Source organism: Chiroxiphia lanceolata, chromosome 2 (genome assembly GCF_009829145.1).
Source record: "Chiroxiphia lanceolata isolate bChiLan1 chromosome 2, bChiLan1.pri, whole genome shotgun sequence".
NCBI lineage: Eukaryota > Metazoa > Chordata > Aves > Passeriformes > Pipridae > Chiroxiphia > Chiroxiphia lanceolata.
In genome coordinates, this window is record NC_045638.1 from 39,999,956 (window position 1) to 40,023,517 (window position 23,562).

A 23,562-nucleotide genomic window follows, 5' to 3' on the forward strand; every position below is an offset into this window, starting at 1 on the left:
CTCCATCATAGCTGTCAAAGTCACATGAACACTAACATGTCTTATTATCAAAGTGTAGTACATCATTCTTCTACCATGGGTAAACAAAAGGACAGATGTCTCTGTTACTGTCTGTCTCAAAACGTGAGAGGGTTTGAGACATGTCAAGGGTGTTACATGTTAAACAAAAGAAAAAATTACCTAAATATACATTGCTAATATTTTTAAATCTGCATCCTCCTGCTGACTACTGTTAACTTCTTGATATGTGCGTCATAGTTCATTTTCCATGCGTTTTTGCAGCGTGTTCGCTCCTCACTTTCCAAATTGCTGTGGTGTTCTGCATCAGCTTTGCAAGGAAGTTTCTTTGAGCTTGTTTATGCGTTTGAGACCACTGGAATATTGAACAGAACTTTGCTTAATGACTGAAGAGTGTGTGTCATATCGTAGATAAGTTTCATGTCACCTGCTGCTTATAGTTTTTCTTCTGGTGACTTTATATGTGTGATCAGAGTTTTCCCTTGCTTATTTTCTCATATTCAGGATAGAAGTATTGCTTTGAATGCTTCATTTACTGCAGTGTCTGCTTTTTATCCTTTAGAAAGGATCACCGTGTCAGTTCATGCTTTCCTTGGCTGATTTTTGACATGGAATGCTAGGTGCCTCCAGAGAGTGGAGGGCACGAACCAGGCCTGGTTTGAACCAGACATCCTGCTGTCTCTGCCACCCACTGTTTTGCGGAGTACAGCCTCTTCCCTTGAAAAAGTGTTGTCTAGCATTGGCTTTAGCCCTGCTCTGAGGGGGAGGCTGGGCTGGATGACCTTCAAAGGTCCCTTCCAACCAACATTTCTCTGAGTGTGTCTATACATTCTCATAACTCCCAATAGTAACCCAACTGCCTATTTCAAAAGAAGTTTCCTCTTGAAAATTACTTTTATCTGACTGCTGATGTGATGAAACCACAGGTTTTGCCTGTTCTTCTCTTGTTCATATGGTTGTGTTTGTTCTTCTTGGGGAACTTCTGGGAAGTCAGGTTACGTGACTGCCTGATTTATGTTGTGAATTTTCAAGTGTAGTTACAGGCACAAAGGTGTAGTCATGAAGTGAAATAAGAAAAATAAATTCTAGGGGCATGTTGTGGCATTTCTCTTCTGCTACTAGCTCTGGTACACTTTTGTTCTCTGGTGAACTACCCAAATTATTTTTCTGTGTAATCCTGAACTCCTTCAATAGTTACTGTTGGTAGAAGAAAAATACACCATGTTTCACTATAGTACTTGTCATTTCTTCTTTGGAGCAATGCACTTTTCTATTCCTTCCTAATCAAGTTGTCCTGTATGTTTCTTAGGCTCTAAAAGTATACATTCTTTGAATTTGAACCTGGTCAAATAATTTTCATAACTTTCTTGATTTAAGTAGAATTGAGTGTGAAACTTGCGTGATATTTTAAGTGAACTGCTTAAGCAGAGATCACATGTCATAACAAGATGTATTTTCTATATGAACTGCTGCTACCTTTCCTTTTCTTATCTTTCAAAATATTTTTTGCAGCATTTTGACAGAGGGGGTAAGTATTGCATAGATAATTCAATAAGAAACAGGGGAAATGGATGGACCCAGTCATGTTATTGACTTAGCAAACGTAATACCCTTTTCATTTTGTCTGTCTAAAGAGAGTGTTTAATACCTTTTTTCTTCAAAAATAGAACTACTCAGGCAGTAGTAAATCATTGTTCTTAAAGCAAAATATATAGCTATCTAGAGTTTTCTCCTTTTTTTTTTACTCCAAAGGTTTAATTACATTTTATGGACCATGTCAGATACAGCTCTCTTTTCCCCACTTCCAATTAATGCTAAAGAAGGACAGACTATACCAGGGTGATATCATGTCCTATTGATTTAATGGCCTTTCCATGAAGACTTTCGGCCACTGTAATTTCTTTAAGTGTGTCAACTATTTTCTCTTAACATCTTGAGAAAACACATCAATATCACTGTCACTCTGGATTTCTCTGTCTTACAGGACACCTCTTTTCCTTTGGAATTACCCGCGTAACCACCTCTCTTTGCAGTGTTTTGACTGTAATTGCTCATGACCTTTACTAACAACCAGAGTTACCATCATATTGCTGACATTCTGACAGAAGTTCTTGGCCACGCAGAATTGCTTTTTCTCATCCTTTCCCTGAACCATTGCTTTTTTCCAGTGCTGTGTGTGTTACATGCTGTGAGGGAGATCATCCCACCCATGCCAGGCTTCAGCTCTGTGAGTGTATCTGTAAAAGAACAATGCTGCAATTTGAAATATTTGTGCTATCAAGTAATACCAGAGTAATTGCAAGTCTGTTTATCTTCTTTCCCTCCCCTCATTTTGTCTAGCCTAACACAGCCCCACAACTTTTATTTCAGTAAAATTCAGGTTGGAAGGAACCTTGTGAGTCACTAGTCCAGTCTCCTTATTCAGAGTAGGGTCCTCTGTGTGAGCAGACCATGGTGTGTTTTATCCAACATGCCTTGAAAACCTACAGGGATAGAGACTACACAGCTTCTCTGAGCAGCTTGCTTCAGTTTTTGTCTGCATCATGAGAACCCTTTTCCTTGGATCAAATTGGAGCCTCTCTTATTCTGGTCAACTCTGACACGTTACCACTGTGAAGAGACTGGCTGTGTTTCCTGGATAACCACTTCACAGGTATGAGAAGACTGCTATTAGGACACCTCAAAGCCATCTCTTGTCAAGTTGAACAGGCTGTTTCCTGAGCTGCTTTTCACAGAGCAAGTACTCTTGCCCCATGACCATCTGAATGCACCACAGTGTGTCCATATTTTGTCTTGTTTTGGGCCCCAAACTGCATACAGTATTGTAGGTGTGGTCTAGTGAGTGTCAAGTAAAGGGAGATCCTCACTTCCCATTGGTCATGTTCCCATTAATACAGTGCAGGGTGCTTGCTGCCTTGGCTGCTTTCTTTGTTCAGCAAAGGTGTATTCGTGAGTTAAGGTAAGGATGAGTAAGGTAAATCATTAGGACATCAGAGGAAACATGAATCCCAGACGTCATGAATCCCAGTATCATCTTGACTGTTGTACTGCACTTCTGGCTGAGTCTTGGCTCCAACAACAGTCACGATTGTAGCGTTCCTGTTAGTGAGGAGGGAGATGCAGATGCTCATTTCTCATCACATGTCTAGATGTCTTGCTGTTTACTTATGTATTCCACAAGTTGCAGGAATAGTTTTTGGTATTATGTTACTTTCTGGTAAAAGTATCATGCACAATTTAAATAATGTTTTAGAATGGTAGTATAAAAGACTTTTCTCTAAAGTACTTCTATTTTTGCTGCTGATCTGGACTCAGTCTTCTGTAATTTCTCTCTTTCATCTCTCCATATCTGGTCCTCTTTAACGTGGAGATGTCTGAGAGGGGACCTCATCAATGTATATAAGTATCTGAAGGGAGGGTGTCAAGAGGATGGATCCAGGCTCTTCTCAATGCCAAACAATAGGACAAGAGGCAACAGGCAGAAACTGATGCACGGGAAGCTCCACCTGAATATAAGGAAGAACTTCGTTACTGTGTGGATGACTGTGCACTGTAACATATTGCCTGGGGAGGTTGTAGAGTCTCCCTCACTGGAAGTACTCAAGAACCATCTCTGGATGCAATCCTGTAAAATGTGCTCTAGGATAACCCTGCTTGAGCAGAGAGGTTGTACCAGGTGATCCACTGTGGTTCCCTTCCAATCTGACCCATTCTGTGATTCTGTGATATGCTGGGTATCAACCTGTACCTCTGCTGCTGCCTTCTGCATCTCAGGGACTTAGTTGTCTACACATCTAGTGAAATATATCAATTAATACATTTTGCCTTCTGGTAGGCAGACCAGTTTGTGTACAGGGCTTGAAATAACTGTGGGTTTATTGTTTCTACTGACACACAGTACTGATAAGAATTGTGAGTTTGTACCTCACCACTGCCTTCTTTAGTCTCCTTCCTTAGATGACAAACTTGCATTTGAAATGTGAGTTTCATTTGTAGTTCCAAGCAAGAGATTCAGCTCACATCTCTTTACACCAACTGGTGATGCCTGAATGACCAGCCTAGATTCTGAACTTTAGGAAATTAAAGTGAGGTGAATGCTACCTCTGGCTCATAAAAAGTTATTAATAGCATTCTTTATGAATTCTTTTACATTGAACCCAAGTGTTTGTTGTTTAATTGCATATTGAACAGGTTAGGGTGTGGACACTGAATTTTACCACCATAATCGGTATGTGGTTTTAATTATGTCTATGGATCCTATGCAGTTTCTGTAAGTAACAGTTTTGTTCTTGCTTGGATCTCAGAATGTGTGAATTTCTCTTGAAATCTAAGGTAACAGGTTAGATCATTTCCCATCAGGAGAAGCAAAGTCCACATATACAGTAGTACTGAAAACTTGAAGGAAAATAGAAATAAACCAATTTTCTTTGAAACATTGCTGAGAAAAATTATTTTGAAAGTGAGACTGTAAGTAGTGAGTGAGAAATAAGGGTCTCGTTCTGTTCTGTGTTGCAAGAATGGTGTTTGCAGTTGTTTTGAATGACAGGTAGACCTAGTGATGAACAGGGAATTCGTGAGAGTACTCATGAGAGTAAAACCAGAACAGGAATTCATTATATAATAGTTTCATTAGAAAAAGCTATGGGTTGTTTTAAATTGGAAGGAAATAGTAGGTAGATAGGCCAAAGTACATAAAGGGCCCCACTTGAAGTTTTAATCCTCTTGTCTTTAATTTTTTTTTCTTTTAATGCTTTTGTTAGCTTTACCTTATTGAAGCTAATTTAACTATTTGCATGACCTGTCATTCACTGGAAGTGCTGGAATAAAACATTTCTGATTCTGGTAACACATAATGTGTGCTTCAAGATCGAAGGACAATGTTTAAGGCTGTTTAATCATTGATTTTGCATCTATAATTGCAATTCCTGTGCTAGAAGCTACAAAATAATTGGTATCACAAGAAAGCAAACTTGCAGACTCAAGTCCAGAAATGTGATGGGAAGACGTTGCCCAGTAAATGTAACTGGTTCTGTGTCAGCATCTTTACAGGTGTCCAGAGAAGGGATATTGGCCTGTCCTTAGGGCTCTCCCTAATTTTAGCTTGCAAACCACCATGGAATTGCTTTTGCCCATACAGTCCATCTCTGTGCTGCTATGCACAAGCCTTCTGTTTGTCCTCCTCCATAACTCCTGCCTCCCTTTTGTTATGATGTTCTTCTTTAAAGGAGACTTTATACTGGCAGTATGTGAAATGAGTGCTGGAATGCACACTCTTGAAGGGATTTACCCAACCCAGCTCACCTGGTCTGAGAAGACATTGTACTACACTGAGGCAGCAGGTTTTTGTTAGTGTTTCAGTTTGGGGAGAAATGGGAATAGTTCATGGGTTTTGTGAAAAGGTCATGGAAAAAGGAAAGAAATGTTAGGAGTCTAGAGAAGGGGCTTAATAACATAAGCATCCATAGTAACAAATTTAAGAGAAAATTACTAGATTCGGATTTTTTATCATTGAGAGCCAATTTAAGCTTACAGTAGAACTTGCTCAGACGTAAACCGTTAACAGAATTTGTGGGTGGAAGAACTGAAGGCAATTGAAGAAAAGAGTTTTAAGCAATAGCAGTTGGGTGCACATGATGAGATAAAGGATGAAAAAAAAAATGTACTTGCCACGACTGTCAGCTGAGTGAGGTGTGATAGTCTTAGATTTATAGATAGGAATAGAAGGAGTATAACAGGCATTAGGATTTCTTATTCTCATGACTGCATGCCTGCTCCCAGGTACTCAAGGGAGATTGTAATTTGAAGAACAACTTAGGCCCAAATTTAATTTTAGCAAAGGAAGAACTCTGAAGACAATGGGACAAGCCTACGGAGACTAGGAAAGTGAGGGGAAAAGATTATTAGAGATTACTGGGTAGAAAATGTAATCTTGGATTTAATGTCACCTTTTAGATATGTTTGAGTGTATATCAATTGCTATTGATCTTCTTTGAGGCTGTTTTTTAGTGAAGCCACTAAAAATAAGATTTTTTGTACAGTAATTAAGTAAGAATCTGAGCTCAGCGTTGTATCATGTTTTCACTGAAAGGAGATGGAGTACAGCACATGTACGGAGTGTGGTAACGTGCTTTGGAGTGGTTCGGAAGTACATCAGTTTGCACAACATTAGATATTGCTTTGTTTTGTGTTGCCTGTGAGTTGTGGAGATACTGTTTGCTAAGTATTACGTTGGGATGTGGGCATAGAACAACTAAATTAAATTTAGATGGGATTGCACAGAGCTAAACCTGCACTATATATTAGGAAAATGTATAAATAACAGAGAAACTATACGAGTGAGAGGAATGTTCCAACACAGTTTATGGAGTGGAGCCCCAGGCTTGATTTTGCCTCAGCTGAAAATTACGTAGGGGAATAAATCCCAGGAGGTTGCTTACCATGCACACACACGTTTCATACATCAGACTACTAACCTGCTCCAAGGCTGCAGTCCTTGCTGTGATGTAGTTCAAATAACCCTGCCATGAAAACTTTCAGAATATGAAACCAGCCACGGGCCAAATCTAATTGAAGCTTTCTGAAGTTCATTTCAAACATGAAAAGTAACACAAAGTTACATGCTTAGGAGCTTTGTCTGGTTGGAAAGAGTGTCCAAAGGGAAGGTGATATGAAGGGCTCAGACTCTGCCTTCTGTAGACTCTGTAGATAGAAACCTATTCTCTTAACTGTTATCTCTAACAGGATTCAAATTCAAGAGAGAGTGAGCATAAAAGAAAATTAACATTCAAGATATTTAAATTATATTGTAGGTTAATGATTTATTTCTTTTGAAATAAATAAGGCCCACTGCCTTAGGACACTGCCTTATTTTGTGACTGTGGTTCCAGGCATAATAAATGTCTCAGTAATGTGCATATATATGTGGTTATGTGAAGCTTTGGGAAACCTGCTTAACAGAAACAAAATATCTGAGGTGAGCAGAGACAGAAGAGAGTTTGTTAGTGTTTTTTCATCTTTATAGTATGAGCCTCCTTAATGAGATATCCTGACTGGCTGTTTATTCCTCTCCCTTCTCTTCTTGTTTATATTTACCTTTATTTATCTTGTCAAAATCAAGAAATTTAGGTCAAAATATATCTGGATCCATCTGCTCATCTAGTCTGTTCTTTTACTGCTAGTAGTTATATCTTTTAATTAAGTATGCTTAGTGACAGTTTACTATGTTAATGAATGGCATCAAGTATCTTTAATTTCATACATGATGATTTTAGGAGTTTTTTTCCTTATTTCTGTATAACAAACAAATGATGTAATCTGTTTTATTTGTCAAATTGTAGTCTGTATGTCTTATCTGTAACTTATGTTTTAGTGTTGGTTTAGGTGGAATCTCAATCACGCTCCATAATTTAACTGTCTTTAGCAGAGGTTTATTATTATCACAGTCTTGTTGTGAATGCAGGAAATGTTTATTCATTGACATGGTGATCCATTTCAGTTTTAAATTTTGTTGATTGCAGTTATACTTTGGTGCTCTAAATCTTATGACTGACTTAGAAAATTATGAAGTCCGTGACTTTCAATTCTAGGTTCATCAAACACTTTGATTGTTATTTTAGGAGGTTTTTTTTTTTGTTTGGGGCGTTTTTTGTGATTGACCATCAGTGTTGTTGTAACCAGATTTTAAGTAAGGTCTGCAAAGTGGTGCAGCAGACACAGGACCTGATAGGTATGATAGTAGAAGAAAGGAGCTGGTGATCCTGCCTGTAGGATAATTTGCCTTTTGTGACCCTGCCAGATCAGGTAACTTGGTTTGACATTAGACAGGTCAAAAATTAATCTAGTGGGCTAATTTTTGAGATTATTGTGGGATGGATTATTTATTTGACATCTGCCTCACTTCTCTGTGGTACTTTATGCCAGCTCATTAATCCATCAGACCAACTACATTATCAAGTGGATTTTTACTTTTAAGTAGCAGTGATGCTTTGGGAGTGTAATTAAGGAAAAGTGTTAGGAAATATTTGCAGTGTCAGACAGCTTTAAGATTGATGATTTCTATCTCTTATCCCCAGTACTCTTATACTTTTGTGATCTGTAAATACTCTGCAGTATTGACAGCATGCACAGATTTACTTAGACATCTCCGCTTGGATCCCTGCTCTGATTATTTCTGTACTCTGGGCAGAGCTGCTGCAAATGTAACTTTTGTAGCATGTTTTCTGAACCACCTCGATACAATCACTTCGCTGTCTAAGAAATGTACTAGTTTACATTGTTGTTTTTAATAAAACGTGTGACATTGCTCTAGATTACATTCATATGCATGTGTAACAATTTAGCAGTGAATCACCAGTGAGATCACATATGCAGTGTGTGAGCAAATGTGTGTGTAAGATTTTTTCCTGTACGTCTAGAAAAATAGCAGTGTATCTTATCTACAGTTGCCACATCGGCAGCTTGGAGGAAAACTGCATGAGGGTATAGATTTTTAATGGTTCTGTATCAAAGTGATGTATCTCACTAGCATGCTATCAATAGAACAGATAAAATCTATATGCCTATAAACAAAATATTATTTATATTTTTTTAAATCTTGATTAAATAGCAATTATTTCAGAACTAGTCGGGATTAAAAGATCTCATATCTGTGATCTGAAAATGGTGTTTGAGATCAACAATAGATAGAACCAGGAGAAGGGTTATTCTGTAGACTCAGATTTGTAGCAGCCTTTGTGTGCAACACGTAAAACAGGATGCCTGTCTTGGAAACCTGAAGGGCAGAAGTGTGTGTAGCTTTCTATGTGTGGAGCAGAAGCTTCAGAGAGGGAATGTTAACTGAGCTGTGCAGCTATTCTTGAGGCCGTGGCGGCACAGTCAAGGGTTGTTCTTGCGCTTTGCCTTCTTTCAGTGCTTTTATCAGCCAGAGGTGTACAGCTGGCCTGGCACTGCTCTGCCTTTGAGCCAGATGTAGACAGTGTCAGGACTAACAACAGTCTTTGGGATCTAGAAATCTCTGCTTGAGGTAGAAGGAATCTAATGACTGGACCACAGAACCAGTCTCTCATAGTCTCCGTGAGTCTAGTGTTCCTTTCCATGAATAGCATATGAATCATAATGGCATTTTACTTTTTAAAGGAGAGCTAAGAGATTGTCTCATTCAGTTCCCTGGCAAAAGGCAAGTTTGGCAGCAGTAGTGTTATTTCTGGTAAAAATTTGGCTGACTTGCTGTTGAGGATAGTCAGCAGTGAAGGATTCCCAGCCTTCCTGGATGGTCTAGGCTCTTCCTAGGCGCCCTGCTTACCAGTAAGTGGTTAGTCTTTCAAGTGTCCATCTTTGGAATCTAAGCTTATTGGATCTTCTGTCAAAGTAGATGGGGAAAGGAGCTTATAGCCTCTCTTTTTCTCTTACAGTATGCTTTCATATTCTTAAAGGCATGACTCTGTTTTCTCTAAAATAAGTGATCACAGTCTAGGTTCTTTATTTTTGTTGTTTTCTTTTATAGGTTTTGGTTTCTTGACTTGTTACTGTTCTCTCTCAGTCCAGTTGATCGTGGTTCTCTACATACAGTGCTCAAAGCTGGACATTCTGCTCAATTTGGGACCAGATCAGAGCAGTGGATTATGGTCACATCTTACTAGTGATGGGTTCATATATACACGCTTGGATAATTTTTCCAGCAGTACCATGTTGTTGACTCATGTTGAGTTCATGATCATTATAACTGTCAAATCTCTTTCTGCGGGTCTGCTGTTACACTGATCTTTCTCCAGATTTTGTTTATGCTGTTGATTATTCTCAGCTAATCTTAGAACTTTGCACTGGCAGCAGTTGTGCTTTGCAGCTGTCTCATTAGTCTTGTGCACAGCCCTGGGTGTTGTGAATTATACCTGCATCTTTCACATTGTCTGTATTTTCATTACCAGCATTTTCCTGCTACTGGATTGAATGTAACAAATTTTTTTGGATGTATTCAGTTTGAGATAAACTTCTGATAAATATTAAATAGCCTTTCTAAAACAGTTTTGGTGGGGTTTTTTTACCTAAATACCAACAGTTCTTGTTAAGTCATGTTTTTAGCTTGCTTGTGGGAATATCATGAGCACCAGTGTCAAAAGTTCTATCCAGATCAGTATAAATAACTAGTAGGATCAAGACAGATGATTGTTTTTCAGCATCCACATATCTTACCAGCTATAGAGATAGTAAACTGCCTCTTTGTACATTCTGAATATTAGGTTTTATTACTAAAAGGCCTGCATCCCTTCTTTCTTCCATAGGAATTCACAGTGGAAATAGTGGGTATCTCCATCCAAGTGGTGTCCCCTAGGTCTGCGTGGGCATTCTTTTGCTCATCAGCCTCACCCAGGCAGTTTGGGCTGCTTAGCCTCTCTCACTGAGCAGGAGGTGAGCAGGACACATCAGGCCACTCTGCTGAGCAGCTCCAGACAAACCTTTTTGACCTGTGTTTAGTTGTATTTCTGCTCCTGTTCATGTAAGTACATTGTAATTCGGTGACCACTGAATACTTCTATCTTTTGGGAGAAAATGGGAAAAAATGGTTCCTTAAGACCTTTTTTATTGTTTATTATTATTACTTTTAAAAAAGGGATAAAAAACTAGGTAGTCCTAAGATAATTGACACCTTGTTTTACAGAAAACTACTAGTGTGGAGGGTTTTTTTGGTGTTTTTTGGTTTGGGGGGAGAGGAGGGGAGTTGTTTGGAAATGCTGAAGAAACCAAAGAGAACAAATGGTGGTGTTATAATAAATAAAATATGCATGTAAAACTTGTCTAACTTGGTTAGCCCACCAGACTTAGGCAGTCTCTTTTAAACATTATTTGTGGATGTTAACATCTGTTTAAATCAAGCATATGGGAGAAGAGCTGTTTTTTCTTAATGGTTCATCATTCCTCTTCTCAAGCTTAAACTTTTTTCCTGCTTTTCATGACTGTTTTTTTCTTTATATGGATTTATGTTATTTGATAGCAGTATTCAAGGTTGTCTTGCTTGCCTGTCTTCCTTTTAGGTAATTTGAAAGTGTGTCATCAAAAAGCTACCCTCAACAAATCAGTTGAGAGGTAGTAAGTGCCTTGCTGGCACACAGGGAACTCCTCAAAACATTCATTGTCTACGGATCCTAGATACGCGTTCGCCTGAAAATAGTTCCTGTATCAGTGTTAGCCTTTCTGTTCCAGCTTTAAAATCCACAATGGTTGCATAGAACCTGAAAACTCATACCTGTGAAACTTCTGTACCTTACTGGGAAAGTACTGGAAGACAATATGACTTTTGGCAAGTCTGCTGTAGGAAACCCATGGATAATTAGTGGAAGGGAAGTGTCAGTCTGAATGTGTTTTTACAAAATTAATTATAAATACCTAGATTGCATCTTTGTCTGTATTCTGATACAGAATTTTCTGCCAAAATAGAGACTTCCAAACCTTTTGATTTTAAAATATTGCTTTTGTTTGTTATCATACAGTATTTTGTATCTTCCTTGTATAACAAACTTATGACTTTTCAAAAGTTCAGGATTCTTTCACTAATTTATTTAAAAAGCTATATTAAAAAAAAAAAAAAAACAAACGTAGCACAACTTAAATCTTATACCAGTTGATCAAACTGCCTGTTATAACTCCATTTGGGTTTTGGAATAAGCATGAAAAGCTGAGAAAGTTTTCATTCTCTTATACCCATTATCTAAAGATTAGAGCAAATGCATGTACTTTCTCATAAAAAAAATACAGGGTCACCAGTTCTGAGTCTTTGCATTTTCCATTAATTTGTCAATTCCTTATCAGCTATATCTTGCTGATAGAGTAGAAAGAAGGAGAGACTGAGATTAATTAAATCTTCTTTGATATTTAATTTTTTATTTAGATCTTGGGGATCCAAGGAACTCCAAGCAATAATCAATCAAAATCACTCCCGTCTATCTATTCTCAGTAGAACCATAATAATAACCAATTAATACAGGTCTAGACTGGACAGAAAGGTGGTAATTAACCCCTACAAAAATTGATTGCAGTTCGCAAATTTCTGGTGTAGCAGTTAAAGCCCTTTTGCGAAACAGGTTTAGGATTCAGCTTGCTCAAAATATTGAAATACAGCAAAATTTTTACTTTGTTCAGGCCTTTTTTGACCTGGACTAAAGGATGAAGGCTTTTAGATACCTTGAACCTCATTTTTAAAATGACCTGCCATGGTCAATTAACTGATAATGTATCAGTTAGCTAGAAAAATAATCTATGTGCATCGCTTCCCATAATTTGCTTCCTTTGAAGTATTACTGCCCTAAAATCAAAGCACACACACCATTGCAGAGTGTTTTAGAAATATACAGCGTTATTCTGGTGACACCAGGTGTTGAAAGTAAAAAATGTAATGCATTATGTATTCAGAAGCATGCCTTTATTAATTGATAGTTATCGTGGGGTAAATGGTGAGCTAGTGAAGGTTTGTAATTTGACAATAATTCGAGTTATCTATTTTGAAAGAAATGTTCATTTGCTGAAAGTCAGAAGTTACTTGATCTTTACCTATCTTTTTAAGCCATATCAAAAAGGCAAATATAAAATGTTATATGGTTTCTCTTCTTCGTATGTTTTAAGTAATGTACTGTTTCTTGATTTATATCTGGTTCTCTAATTATATTATTTAAATTTTTTTCAGTTAATTAGCATCACTAAGTAAGTGTTTGCTTAAAGAATGCAGAAGTGAAATTAACTGAGATTTCCAAATGTCCCTAGATACTATCAAATCTGGGAGAAATTATGTTCAGAATAATAACATTATTCCTGTATTTGGGGATTGGGAATTACCCAAGCCTGCTGTACTGCACAGTACTTGGCTGGGGGGAGTGACACAGGGAGGGCAGTGATTGATTTGTTTAAGAGCTGAAAGGTAACTTTCTATGAGCAAGTTGGGCTAAGCAGTTGTTTAATAATGTTTTGTGAATTTTCAACATTGTGTGAATAATGTTTAATATTTTCAGGTAGCATCATTTTAAGTCCAAAAATACAATATTTGTTTAATCTGTAAAATCATCCCTTCTTATTTCAGCTTTTCATTGTCAAATGCATTTGATATGAGGGTGTACCAGTGTTCACCCTCCTGAAACCCCTTGAAACTCCCAGGCCATATTTGCTATGAGCCAAGACACTTCAGTGGAAGCAGTCTGTTATTAAAAGCATGGTGCTGACTTCTCCATGATATTTACTGGAGACTGTTCTCTTTAATTGTGGCATAAAAATAAATTTTAAGTGGTGCTTGTAAATTTACTTTAGTAGGAGGAATGTTGCTGACAAGAAGAGCTGTTGGTTTTGTATTATATATCAGATTGTGCTGAGAGGTGTGTTTTGAAAATGTCTGTGGATCCCAATGCAAGAAGAAACTTTTCACTTAGAAAGACAGAGATGTCTTAGGACTTGTTGTTCCTGTCATACTTATCCTGTTCACTGACACTGAAATTGGAAAAAGTAATGAGTGAATTGGAGGATACCCTACCTACTACTGGATATTTGGGACCTACTTGGAGGGGCGGGATCCCAATAAAATGAAGCCCATTGCAGCAGGTATGAATTGTGTCCTCATTTCCACAACAACCCCTGAAGCAGCATGAATATAGTGATCCCTTGTCACTTGTCCCCCGGTATAGACAGTGACATGGCAGTTGCGCTTTCCATGCTGAGATCTGTGCATTGGCTTTGGTCTGCTTTGTTGACAAATAACGTAGCCAGTTTAGCTGTGCTCCTTTCTCTTAATTTTGCCCCATGCTTGGGGAGTGCAAGGCTGCTGCTGTGGGCAGCTAGTCAGAGGATATGCTAATTTATACTTGAGGCTTAATCACCTTTGCTTGGGAGCTGTTACAGTCCTAGATTGGCTACATCTTAAGATGTAGCTTGAGGCGTTCAGGACATTTTATACTGTAACATTGCCTAATTCATGCCTCTTTTCTCAACACAAAGTCTAGATTGGGGGATAGGTGTAGTTGGATGCTCTTCTAGACACTTAAATGCTTTAAGATATGTGAGTTTCCTCTGACGTGCACCCACAGTAATTTGAAAGACTTAAGTCTCTAGAATGCTATTTTTATTAAAAAAAAAAAGTTCCTTTTCAGATATTCTATATGCTATCATGAAACAGAAACGTATTGCAGATGGAAACCACCTGGTTTGTAGAAGTAAAATCCTTCAAAACGCTATTTGAGTGTGTCCAGAGCAGGGCAACCAAGGTGATGAAAGGCCTCGAGGGCAAGACTTACAAGAAGTGACTGAGGCCACTTGGCTTGTTCAGCTTGGAGAAGAGAAGGCTGAGGGGAGACCTCATAGCAGTCTGCAGCTTCCTCAAGAGAGGCTGTGGAGGCAGAGGTGCTGGTCTCCTCTCTGGTGACCAGTAATAGGACACGAAGAAATGGAATGAAGCTGCATCAGTGCAAGTTTAGATTGGACATTAGGAAAAGGTTTTTCACTGAGAGGGTGGTCAGTCACTGGAACAGCGTCCCTAGGAAAGTGGTCATGGCACTAGGCCTGACAGAGTTCAAGGAGCATCTGGACAATGCTCTATGTTATATGGGTTCATTTTAGGTAGTCCTATGAGGAGTGGGGAATTGGACTCCAAGATACTTAGGCATCCCTTCCAGCTTGAGAAATTCCGATTCCTTTATTGCCTTCAAATGATGAGTCCCCAGAAGTTCTTGTCTGTGGTCCCCAAGCATATGTTTTTGCACTTTGTATCATTAAAAGCCATCTTATTTTAATTACACAGTTCATAGGCTATCTAATATGTCTGCAGCATGAACCAATGGCTCCTCTGGATGCATCACGCACAGATGTGGTAGGCACACAACTACTAGCTGTAGCAAGACCACTAATAAATACAAAGACATTGATTCCTGAGGAATATGACTGGTAACTTCTGTGTGTGCTTATTACATTGTGTTTTAATATAGTCCCTTAAAATCCTCCCTTAACTAACTTCTTGTTTGTGACAGTTCTTCTCTATGACTTGGTCTGGAGATATTTTCACTGCATATTAAATAAGGGCTCAAATCCATTGTGTTATCCTTGGCCAAGCAGGTTGTTTAATGACACTGACCTGGCTTTTTTGCATTCAGAACCATATTGCATGTTATTCCCCTTCTCATTTACTTCCAGTACTTAATTCTGTTCTTCTTCCTTTATTAAGTTAGTAACAGAAATTCTTTCTCAAAGGTCACTGAAAAGAGGCCGCAGAGCATGTATAAAACTGTTTTCGTTCATGTAATTTTTTTTTAAATGTGGCTCATATAAATGTCTGTATAATTCAGATGATTATTATCTAATGTCTTCCTCTTACAACCTGAGCCCTGGTTTAAGATGTCTTTCATTAAAACTTCCTTCCAGGCATCCTGGACACTGCTAAGGAGAACTTGAATTAGAGTAAATTCTGCGTGCCATCGTAAAACCAAAATAGCTTTTTTTGCAACTGCAAGAATATATCTATGTAGAGATAGGGAATTATTTCCGCCAGTAATTCTTGTGAGACTCTCGTGGCTCCAGGAGAAGATTTAAGGGCTTGTGTTGCTGGTCTTCCTCGTTCTTCAGTAAATACAGACCTGTGTTAAATTTTACATTAGACTATAGAACCTCTTGCTGCATCAGAGACCAAAGCACTTTTTACCTGAAAGTAACATTTAATGCCACATACAAATTGGAGATTTCTTGTCTTCTTATCTTTGACTCTACCAAGCAGAAGGATATTTGAGATTTTGGTCAGTATGTTTTCTGGATTTGAAAGCAATTACTCCAGTGCCTTGCTGAGTGCAATTTCAGGCTTTTTTGGATATGCCCCCAGAATACGTATTTGTTTCTTTTGGGTAGAAGATAGGAGACCAGTAAATATATTTACTTTGGGATAAGGGTGCTTTCTCTGTTGATAAAGGAGGGGAGGTATGTTTCAGATTTCATTGCAGGATTTGCAAGTCTTTCTTGAAGAGCAAAAATCAAGACCAGGACAGTTAAAATAACTCATTAGTTCTCTATGTGACTTTTTATTTGTTCTGTAGTAAACTTGGTACTAATTTCTAAGCAGAAGTGATATGCCTCGGTGGGACTGAAGTAATTATATACATCTGTTCATGGTCCTTTGTAGTTTTGAATTGGTGTTCTGTTTTGGTTTGTATTTTCTAACCTTTTATTATATTAGAAAATGGTGGAAGGGATTTGTTGCTGAGATATGGATTGGATTTTTACTTTTTACTTGCATTAAGATGCAACTGAAATTCACTTTAAAAAAAACTTTTTATTAAGTAAAACATAGTTTATCCATGTAAGACTTGGATATATATTTAATTAGTAAGGCAAATAAAACTACTGTAGTGAATTAGAAGAGAATCACAAAATTATTTAGTTTGCAAAAGACCTTTAAGATCATGGAGTCCAGTTGCTAACCCAGCACTGTCAAGTCCAACACTAAACCATGTCCCTAAGCACCACATCTACACATCTTTTAAATACCTCCAGGGGTGGTGACTCCATCAGCTCCCTGGGCAGCCCATTGAGCTGATTTATTTTGTTACCAGTGTGTCACATGTTAAATATTATGCTTTTCCAAAAATTTGATTCATGGACTGATAGGATGGTATAAGCCGCCTTCCTTTAAAAAAAAAAAAAAAAATCACTTTTCCTTTTGTGCACCTTCAGTAACTTTGGTCCTCTAAATGTCAGGAAGGGCCTCTCCTTCCATTGTTGCCTAGTGGCATGCATACAAATAAAAAAGCATTAATGTTAGTATATCTTCTGGAAGTATAGATATACTTTATTGTCTACTACCCCTTCTGAATCTCACAAAATTTGTATAACCCTGTTTCAGGACCAATGTGCTTGGCCATTACCCCACACTATCTGTACCTACCCTTTCTGGTGGAATATTTAAAATAGTGTTTGCATTTAGATCTGGTAGTTCCTCCAGTACAGCTGGTTTTAACTTTCCTCTCTTCTTTTCCATGGGCCACTAACACTTTACAAGCAAAGCATGGCTCTGTGTAGAAACTCCTTGTGTGTGTATATATGGATGCAGTAAATGCATATGAATTACCTTTTTTTGGCCCTCAAAGGAGCCTGTAGTTTCCTAGGGAATCATGGGTTGAAAAAACCAGTCTTTGGGGTTTCATGATGTTTCATTTCTGCCGTGTTGGTCAAAGGTTTGTGTTTTAGTGGCTAGTCCATGCTGGGGTAGGTAGTAGTTTCTGGAGGAGAAATGCTCCAGTGTAATGTGTTGCTGTTCCCAGATTTATACCTGGATTTTTCTGTTTGGCTCATTTAGTGGAGCAGATTTTGTTCCCTGAACATCTGCAATTTCGTTTGGTTTTTAGTGAGGTTTGAGAAGCATCATGTTGCAGTGACCTCTCCGCATGGTGCTCTGAGACTCTCGCACCTTGACTCATGCCGGGGAGACATCCTGCTACCGCCTGTGGAGCCACTGGCTGGAGTGGCCTCTGCTATTTGGGATGTCCAGCTGCCAGCCCTCCCAGTCAGCCACATGGTGAGGCCCAAGAGGCACCACTGGGCACTCGCAGGGCTGCCGAGTCTCACCTGCAGCCCTGTGCCTTGGCACCTCCAAGGAGCCAGAGCAAAGGCATAAGATGGCTTCCAGAGCCGCAGGCCCCTGTGTGTAGGAGGCTGCTTTTGCTCAGCAATGGGGGGTTTTATTTGACATCTCCCTTCCAGGCTCAGTCACACTCCCAAGGAACAGTGCTGTGTCATGACCTGGGCACCTATCCCCTCAAAGAGCATCATTGTGCAGCTGTTCCCTCATTTCCCCTGTGGAAAGGCACCTCGCGATCCTACACAAGACCCCATCTTTTTTTGTCTTCCCGTTCTCTCTCTCACCATCCTTTCAGTGTAAAAAAATGCATTCCCATGCTTAGGTACTCAAAAGTGTTTGCCGTGTTTCACAGACTGGGATGCTCTTCTCGGTCCAAAACAGTGAACTGACTGCTCTGGGTATTGGCATGTAAATTAATGTGCTGACCTTGCAGGGAAACCATCCAAGCTGCAGGCTGTGTCCTCAGTTTCAGGATGTTGGTGGTTTGAAACTCTGGGCTATGTTCTGCATCTCAATGATGGAAACCACTTCAAATTCATGGCGGCGTAGCAGGGCTGCCCTATCAAAAGTTGTTTTTCTACTTTCTCCTGTAACAGCAACTGGCATTTACAGCTAATGCTCCATTCTTATAGATTGTTTGTTGTTTTTTTCCTTTGTGTAGATATAACAGTTTAAGTACCTATGCTAAAGGTGCAAAGATGAGATATTTCTACATATATCATTTAAATTAATTGTCGTGTACTTAAAACTGCATGATAAGGACCCACCTGCTTGAGTGGGATTTTGAGAAGCCACCCAGTCTGCTGTCTTTCCCTAAGGCAGGGTGAACTGTAGCATCCATGATAGTTTGAACAAATTTTCAAGAGTTCCAGTTAAGGCTTTAACACTGTTTACTGATTTTCACTTCACACCCCGGTTGCCACTCAAGAATAAGATGCTTGAGATATCTCTGTGTTCTTCTGAAACATCAGTCTGCTGCTCAACAGCACTGAAAAAGGCATTAGGGGAAAGGAGTGTGAGCAAAGCAAGAGACATGGTTTCTATCTGTGTGTAAATCCATGGTTTATCCATTTTCAAATATTTCAATTCTGGTTTCCCTATGTCAAAAAACCATAGAAGAACTAGTAAAGAGCACTTTTTGTTTGGTTAAATACATGTGGTCTTGTCAGCCTAGAAGAGAGCAAACACTGAAAAAGTATTTGGTGGCACTGAGGAGGTACATGGAGACCCTGAGTTGGAGGAAGGTGAAGCAAGCAGGCATCAGGAAAAGACCCCAGAGTGATTTGTGCCTCATGCACCCACGTGGAGTCACAGCAGGGGTTTGCCTACTGTGCTGCTGCCACTGCTGACACAAAAACAGTCACGTGAGCTCACAGAAGGAAAAGGCCTTTACACACCACAACACTTGTCACTTCTGGCTTGGGAAGGGCCTGGAACCAAGTCTGGAAATGCATCAGTGTTGCCTTGCCCTGTTCTTGCACTGTGATGGTGAAGTATCTGTTGTGGACCACCCTCTGATAGAGGGCAGTGGGTGATCAGACCTTTTTGGGGTCGCTTGTTAAGATTGTTCTTATGCCCTGTCCTTACAGTTAGAAAGCTATCCATATTAATTATTCCATGCAAAAATTTTGGCTTACTGTGTGTTTGTGTACATGGAGAATCAATTGCTTCTTCTATAAAAGATTTCCCCATGTTGGTAGGTGATTGTGCCCTGTTTCATCAGCTCCTATTTAAGCTCCTATTGATTCAGTCTTTGACCCAAAAAAACAGTCCTGGACCCGGTGCTCTGCCCTGAGCTCTTTCTAACTACTTCTGTAGTCCACAGGTTTCTGAACTGAGGTTGCAAGGCTTTGCTGAGGCTCATACAACATTACTTAATATAAGGACAAAACATTACTAGTATTAGTAATACTAATATAATATTCTCTTGAGTTGTCAACTTTTTTTCCCTCCTCAACTCAGTTTGTCCACATCCATTGACTTTCCATTTTTTCATCCTCCTTTTCTTGTCCTCTTTGATGTGCCAGCAATCCCCTCATGTCTCTGCACTCTCTAGAAATTTAGTCTGTTGATCAGTCTAACGTTGTGTCCATTTTGTTTCTGCATTGGATCTCCATCATCTTTTTGCATGTGGCGGTTTTATCGGATTGTCACTTTGAGACCTTCTCACAGTCACTTTGGGAATTAAACTCTTTCTGTTAGTAGTAAAAATTAATCTAATGAAGTTTTTTCTATGCAGTACAGTTGAAAGTGACTTGAAACAGACAAAAGGCAAATGTTTGCTGTGATGCCAAATGGGTGCAAGGCACGTGAGCAGTGCTGTGATTGATGCTTGTCCAGAGGGCAGGCATCCTCACTCTGCCTCCTAGCAGATACTCAAAGACACTCCAGCTTAACCGCAGGCATATTTGTTGGTTTGGGGATGTGAACTGTCCAAGGAACAAATGAAAAGAATCTGCAAAGTAGGTTAAGTGGCGCTTCAGGTAGTGCCCGGTAGCATCCAGCGTGGCACTGGTTACTCCGATATTCCTGTTTGTTTTCACAAACCAGCACCTCACAGTTTCTGAGCGGATGACCGCTGTGAGGAGACCATAACCTCTTGATTTCAAAGGAACCATCGTTTCACTGGTGCCTCTGTGGTTAATGTAAGAAAGGTGTCTTGCCATAAACTTTTTCCGAGGTATTCAGCAATGTTGGGAAGGGGTCGGCCTGGGCAGGAAGCCCTTGTCTGTGCTATAAAGAAAATAGCAAGCAACAAAATGAAAGCATCAAAGGACTAACAGGATGCAGTCCCAGGAGTCCTCTCTGGCATGTTAGTCCTTCTTGAAAGTTAGCATTGAGTGAAGAGTGACCTTAAAACTCGCTTCATTCAAACAGACTGGGCTCAAGTTTAAAGTTCAAGGCATTTTGTTTTTTCACCTGTTTCCTACAGTTTTTAAGAAACTTCTGAAGAATTAATGTGTAACTATATCTGGTCACAGAGCCAATGTGGAGAATTTTTCTCAAGGGAAAATAATGTTACTGTATGGAGTGAGAGAAATGGATACTTTCTGAGTGGAGTTTTATTTTCTTGAAACTTTTTCTCCCTAACCCACTGCTACCATGATTGCAAACAGCCCTGGAGCTGGCATAACACACACACTATTTCTTACTTTATTTTTGAAAGAAGCTGGTAGGATCCTATAGTTGTCTGAATCGTGGTGAAAAGGTGATTTTTTGCTGAAGCTGCTCCTGCTACTTAGGAAGCAAGGTCTTGCTTTGGGCACAACCTGTGAGCAAAGAGCCTGGTTGCAGTGGGTACATGTTGACTGAGCCAGTGACTGGCCACATTGCCACCCACTCCTCTCTCACCATGCTAGAACTGTTGGGCCTGAGAGGGAAAACTAAAGCCCTGACCCAAAACTCCACTGGTAGGAGAGGACAGATGTGGATACAGAGCTGCAGTCCTACCAGTGCTAATGCCAAGTGGCAACCTGGGCTGCTGGCTGCAACCGGTTATGAGCCTCTTCTGGTTTTACCCAGCAACATCTACCTGTACGATCCTGAAGTAGTTACTTTATTTTCTGATCTTTGCATCTTATCTTATGAAGCAACTAGTAACTGATCCCGTAAGTAATTTGGCAGGTTTTCTTTCATAGCTAAAAGAAATAGTTTGCCAAGATGACATACAAATTTTACTCGTGTTTCCCCATGCCATTAAATTTTAATGATTCTTGCATGAATATTTCATGAAAGTACCTTCTGAATGGGTTTGTTTAGTCCTGGCAGCTAATACTTAGTATAAAGTTTTTGGGGGGGGGGGGGGGGGGGGTGTTTGGTTTTTGGTGGGTTTTCTTTTCCTCTCAGGTGGTTTAGTGCAGGTAGGAAGTGTCAAACTGGATTAAGTGAGAAAAGGCAACTTCTTGTTGGTGATTCAGCAAGGGGATGCTGTCTATAACTCTTTTCAGCTGCTTAGTGGAAGCCTGTGAAATGACCCTCAAATACAATTCTGCTCTGTGCTCTCTGGCCACAAGGTGGCTAAAAATGTTGTGAAAGCCCATGATATGCAAGTGCTTCAAATGATGCTAATACATCTGCAGCCTTTCTGCAGCGCAACACACGGCACACGGGAGATGAGATTTATTGTGCATAAAATTGTATATGTCTTATTTATATGGAGTGGCATTTAGAAAATGTTATTACCAATAACTCCTCAGCTGTAGGGCTGGACTTGGCTTTGTTGTTGGGGTTTTTTTTTAATAGGAGAAGTCATTGTTCCCAACCCATGCAATGTGAGCAACAGGGCCACTGTGGACCACAGTGGTGCCATGGGGAGCTCAGTGGCCACCTGCCCATGAAGCCACAGCTCCATGAGTACATCAGCCTCAAGGCTCTACACAAACTGTGGCTGAAAATTCAACTTCCCGCTCCATCTCCATTTGTACTGCCTGCTAAATCCATCTACTCAAACGCTAAATCGGAAACACTTGTCCAAACTTGGGTTAGCAAGTTCTTTTTTGCTGTTGAATTTTGTGGACCCTGCACGAGGATGACGGGTGTGTTCCTTCAAAGGGGTGATGTTTCCGAGCAGCCAACTGCTGCGCCATCAGAAACGGGTACTTAGTTTTTACTGGTTTAGGAGTGGTAACACTCTTCCCTGCAAACTTTTTGGAAGCTTATCTCCAGCTGTACAGTAGGGACAGGGCTTTTGTTTAATGGAAATGAAGCATATCTTTTTCTTACAGATGCACCACTCACTATAGAGCTTTTTATGTGCGTTTTAGGTTTCCCTTTTTATTTTTTAACTTATTAACTCTGACAAGTAACCTCTTGGTTGTGAACAATTTAATTCACGATTCATTTTTCTGATTCAAAGTGAACACGAGTGCCCTAATCCCCTAATGGGAATTAATTGCATGTTTCAGTGCTTAACTCTGATCCTTTCTCAATCCCCACTGGGACAAGTTTCTTCCTGAAGGATCTGTGTTTGTTATTCAAAACACAGTCTAAAAGGTAATGATTTTTCCTATAAAAGAGACTTGGGCTGACTGAATATTAATGCTCTTCTTATTGTGAGGGAATGAGCTGCATCCAAAAAAAACTCATTTATGTCATGAAGGATAAATTACTCTGAACTATATCTGATAAAATACGGGGGGAAAAAATCAGTATGTTCTTTTTCCCATGTGGAAGCAGTTTTTCAGTAAATAAAGGCACAGTTTTTGCTTGGAAAACTGTACTTTGATAGAGAGAAAAACTGTTTACTTCACCAAGGGGGAAGTTGCTTTGCTACTGAGGATTTTAAATGACACTGCTCTTGGTCAGCAATGCACCCTTTTGGATAACTGACCTAACAGTTTACTAAAATAAGAATAAATAGCAGAGAACAGATTGCATTTCTACTTCCAGTCTGTTTTCAAAGATTTTTCAAACTTGAAATACACTGTTTAATACCCTCTTCCCAAAAGGAGCTGCATATGCTCCTTGGGTGTTGGATGTCTGGCCCAACCAGACAACTGTGGATGAGGCAGGCACTGCCCAGTCAGCGACCAAGGGTAAAATGTGGAAAAACATCACAGTGCAAGAACTGCTTCTGCCTTACAGAAATAATAGGAGATAAACAGGGCACAGTGTGAAAAGTAACACAGGAATGATGGAGGTACCTTTCCCCCCCCCCACCATTCAGTAAAGTCAGTCTTTTATCCCATTTAAACCAATTTTGAGTGTTTCATGCTCACAAATAAAACAAATGGTTGTGCAGGGTCTGTTTCCAAAAGAGGTTTAGCATGTGTGCAGACCTGAGGTGCTTTAGCACTTTGGGGTGTCTGTCTGGGGACAAGAGGAGCATGGCCTTACCTGGTCTTCCTGCCAGCAGCCATAGCTTCCAGTTTCATTAGGGCTGAAATACCACATCTCTCCTCCCACAAGCCCCCAAGGTAAATAAATGGAAGGAACATGCACAGCTCCCTCAGACAGGA

At 39.6% G+C, this 23,562-nt stretch overlaps 1 protein-coding gene across 2 annotated transcripts in view; it reads left to right on the forward strand.

The window, feature by feature from the left end:
- GGACT (gamma-glutamylamine cyclotransferase) overlaps positions 1-23,562 on the forward strand; it is a 29,464-nt gene that overhangs the window by 1,511 nt on the left and 4,391 nt on the right. Inside the window, exon 2 of one of the 2 annotated variants that reach the window (XM_032677800.1) lies at positions 10,296-10,510. The exons of the other annotated variant lie outside the window; for it this stretch is intronic. The gene's annotated coding sequence lies outside the window, so the exon portion shown is untranslated. The remainder of the gene's footprint in view (positions 1-10,295; positions 10,511-23,562) is intronic. 2 annotated transcript variants of the gene reach the window in all.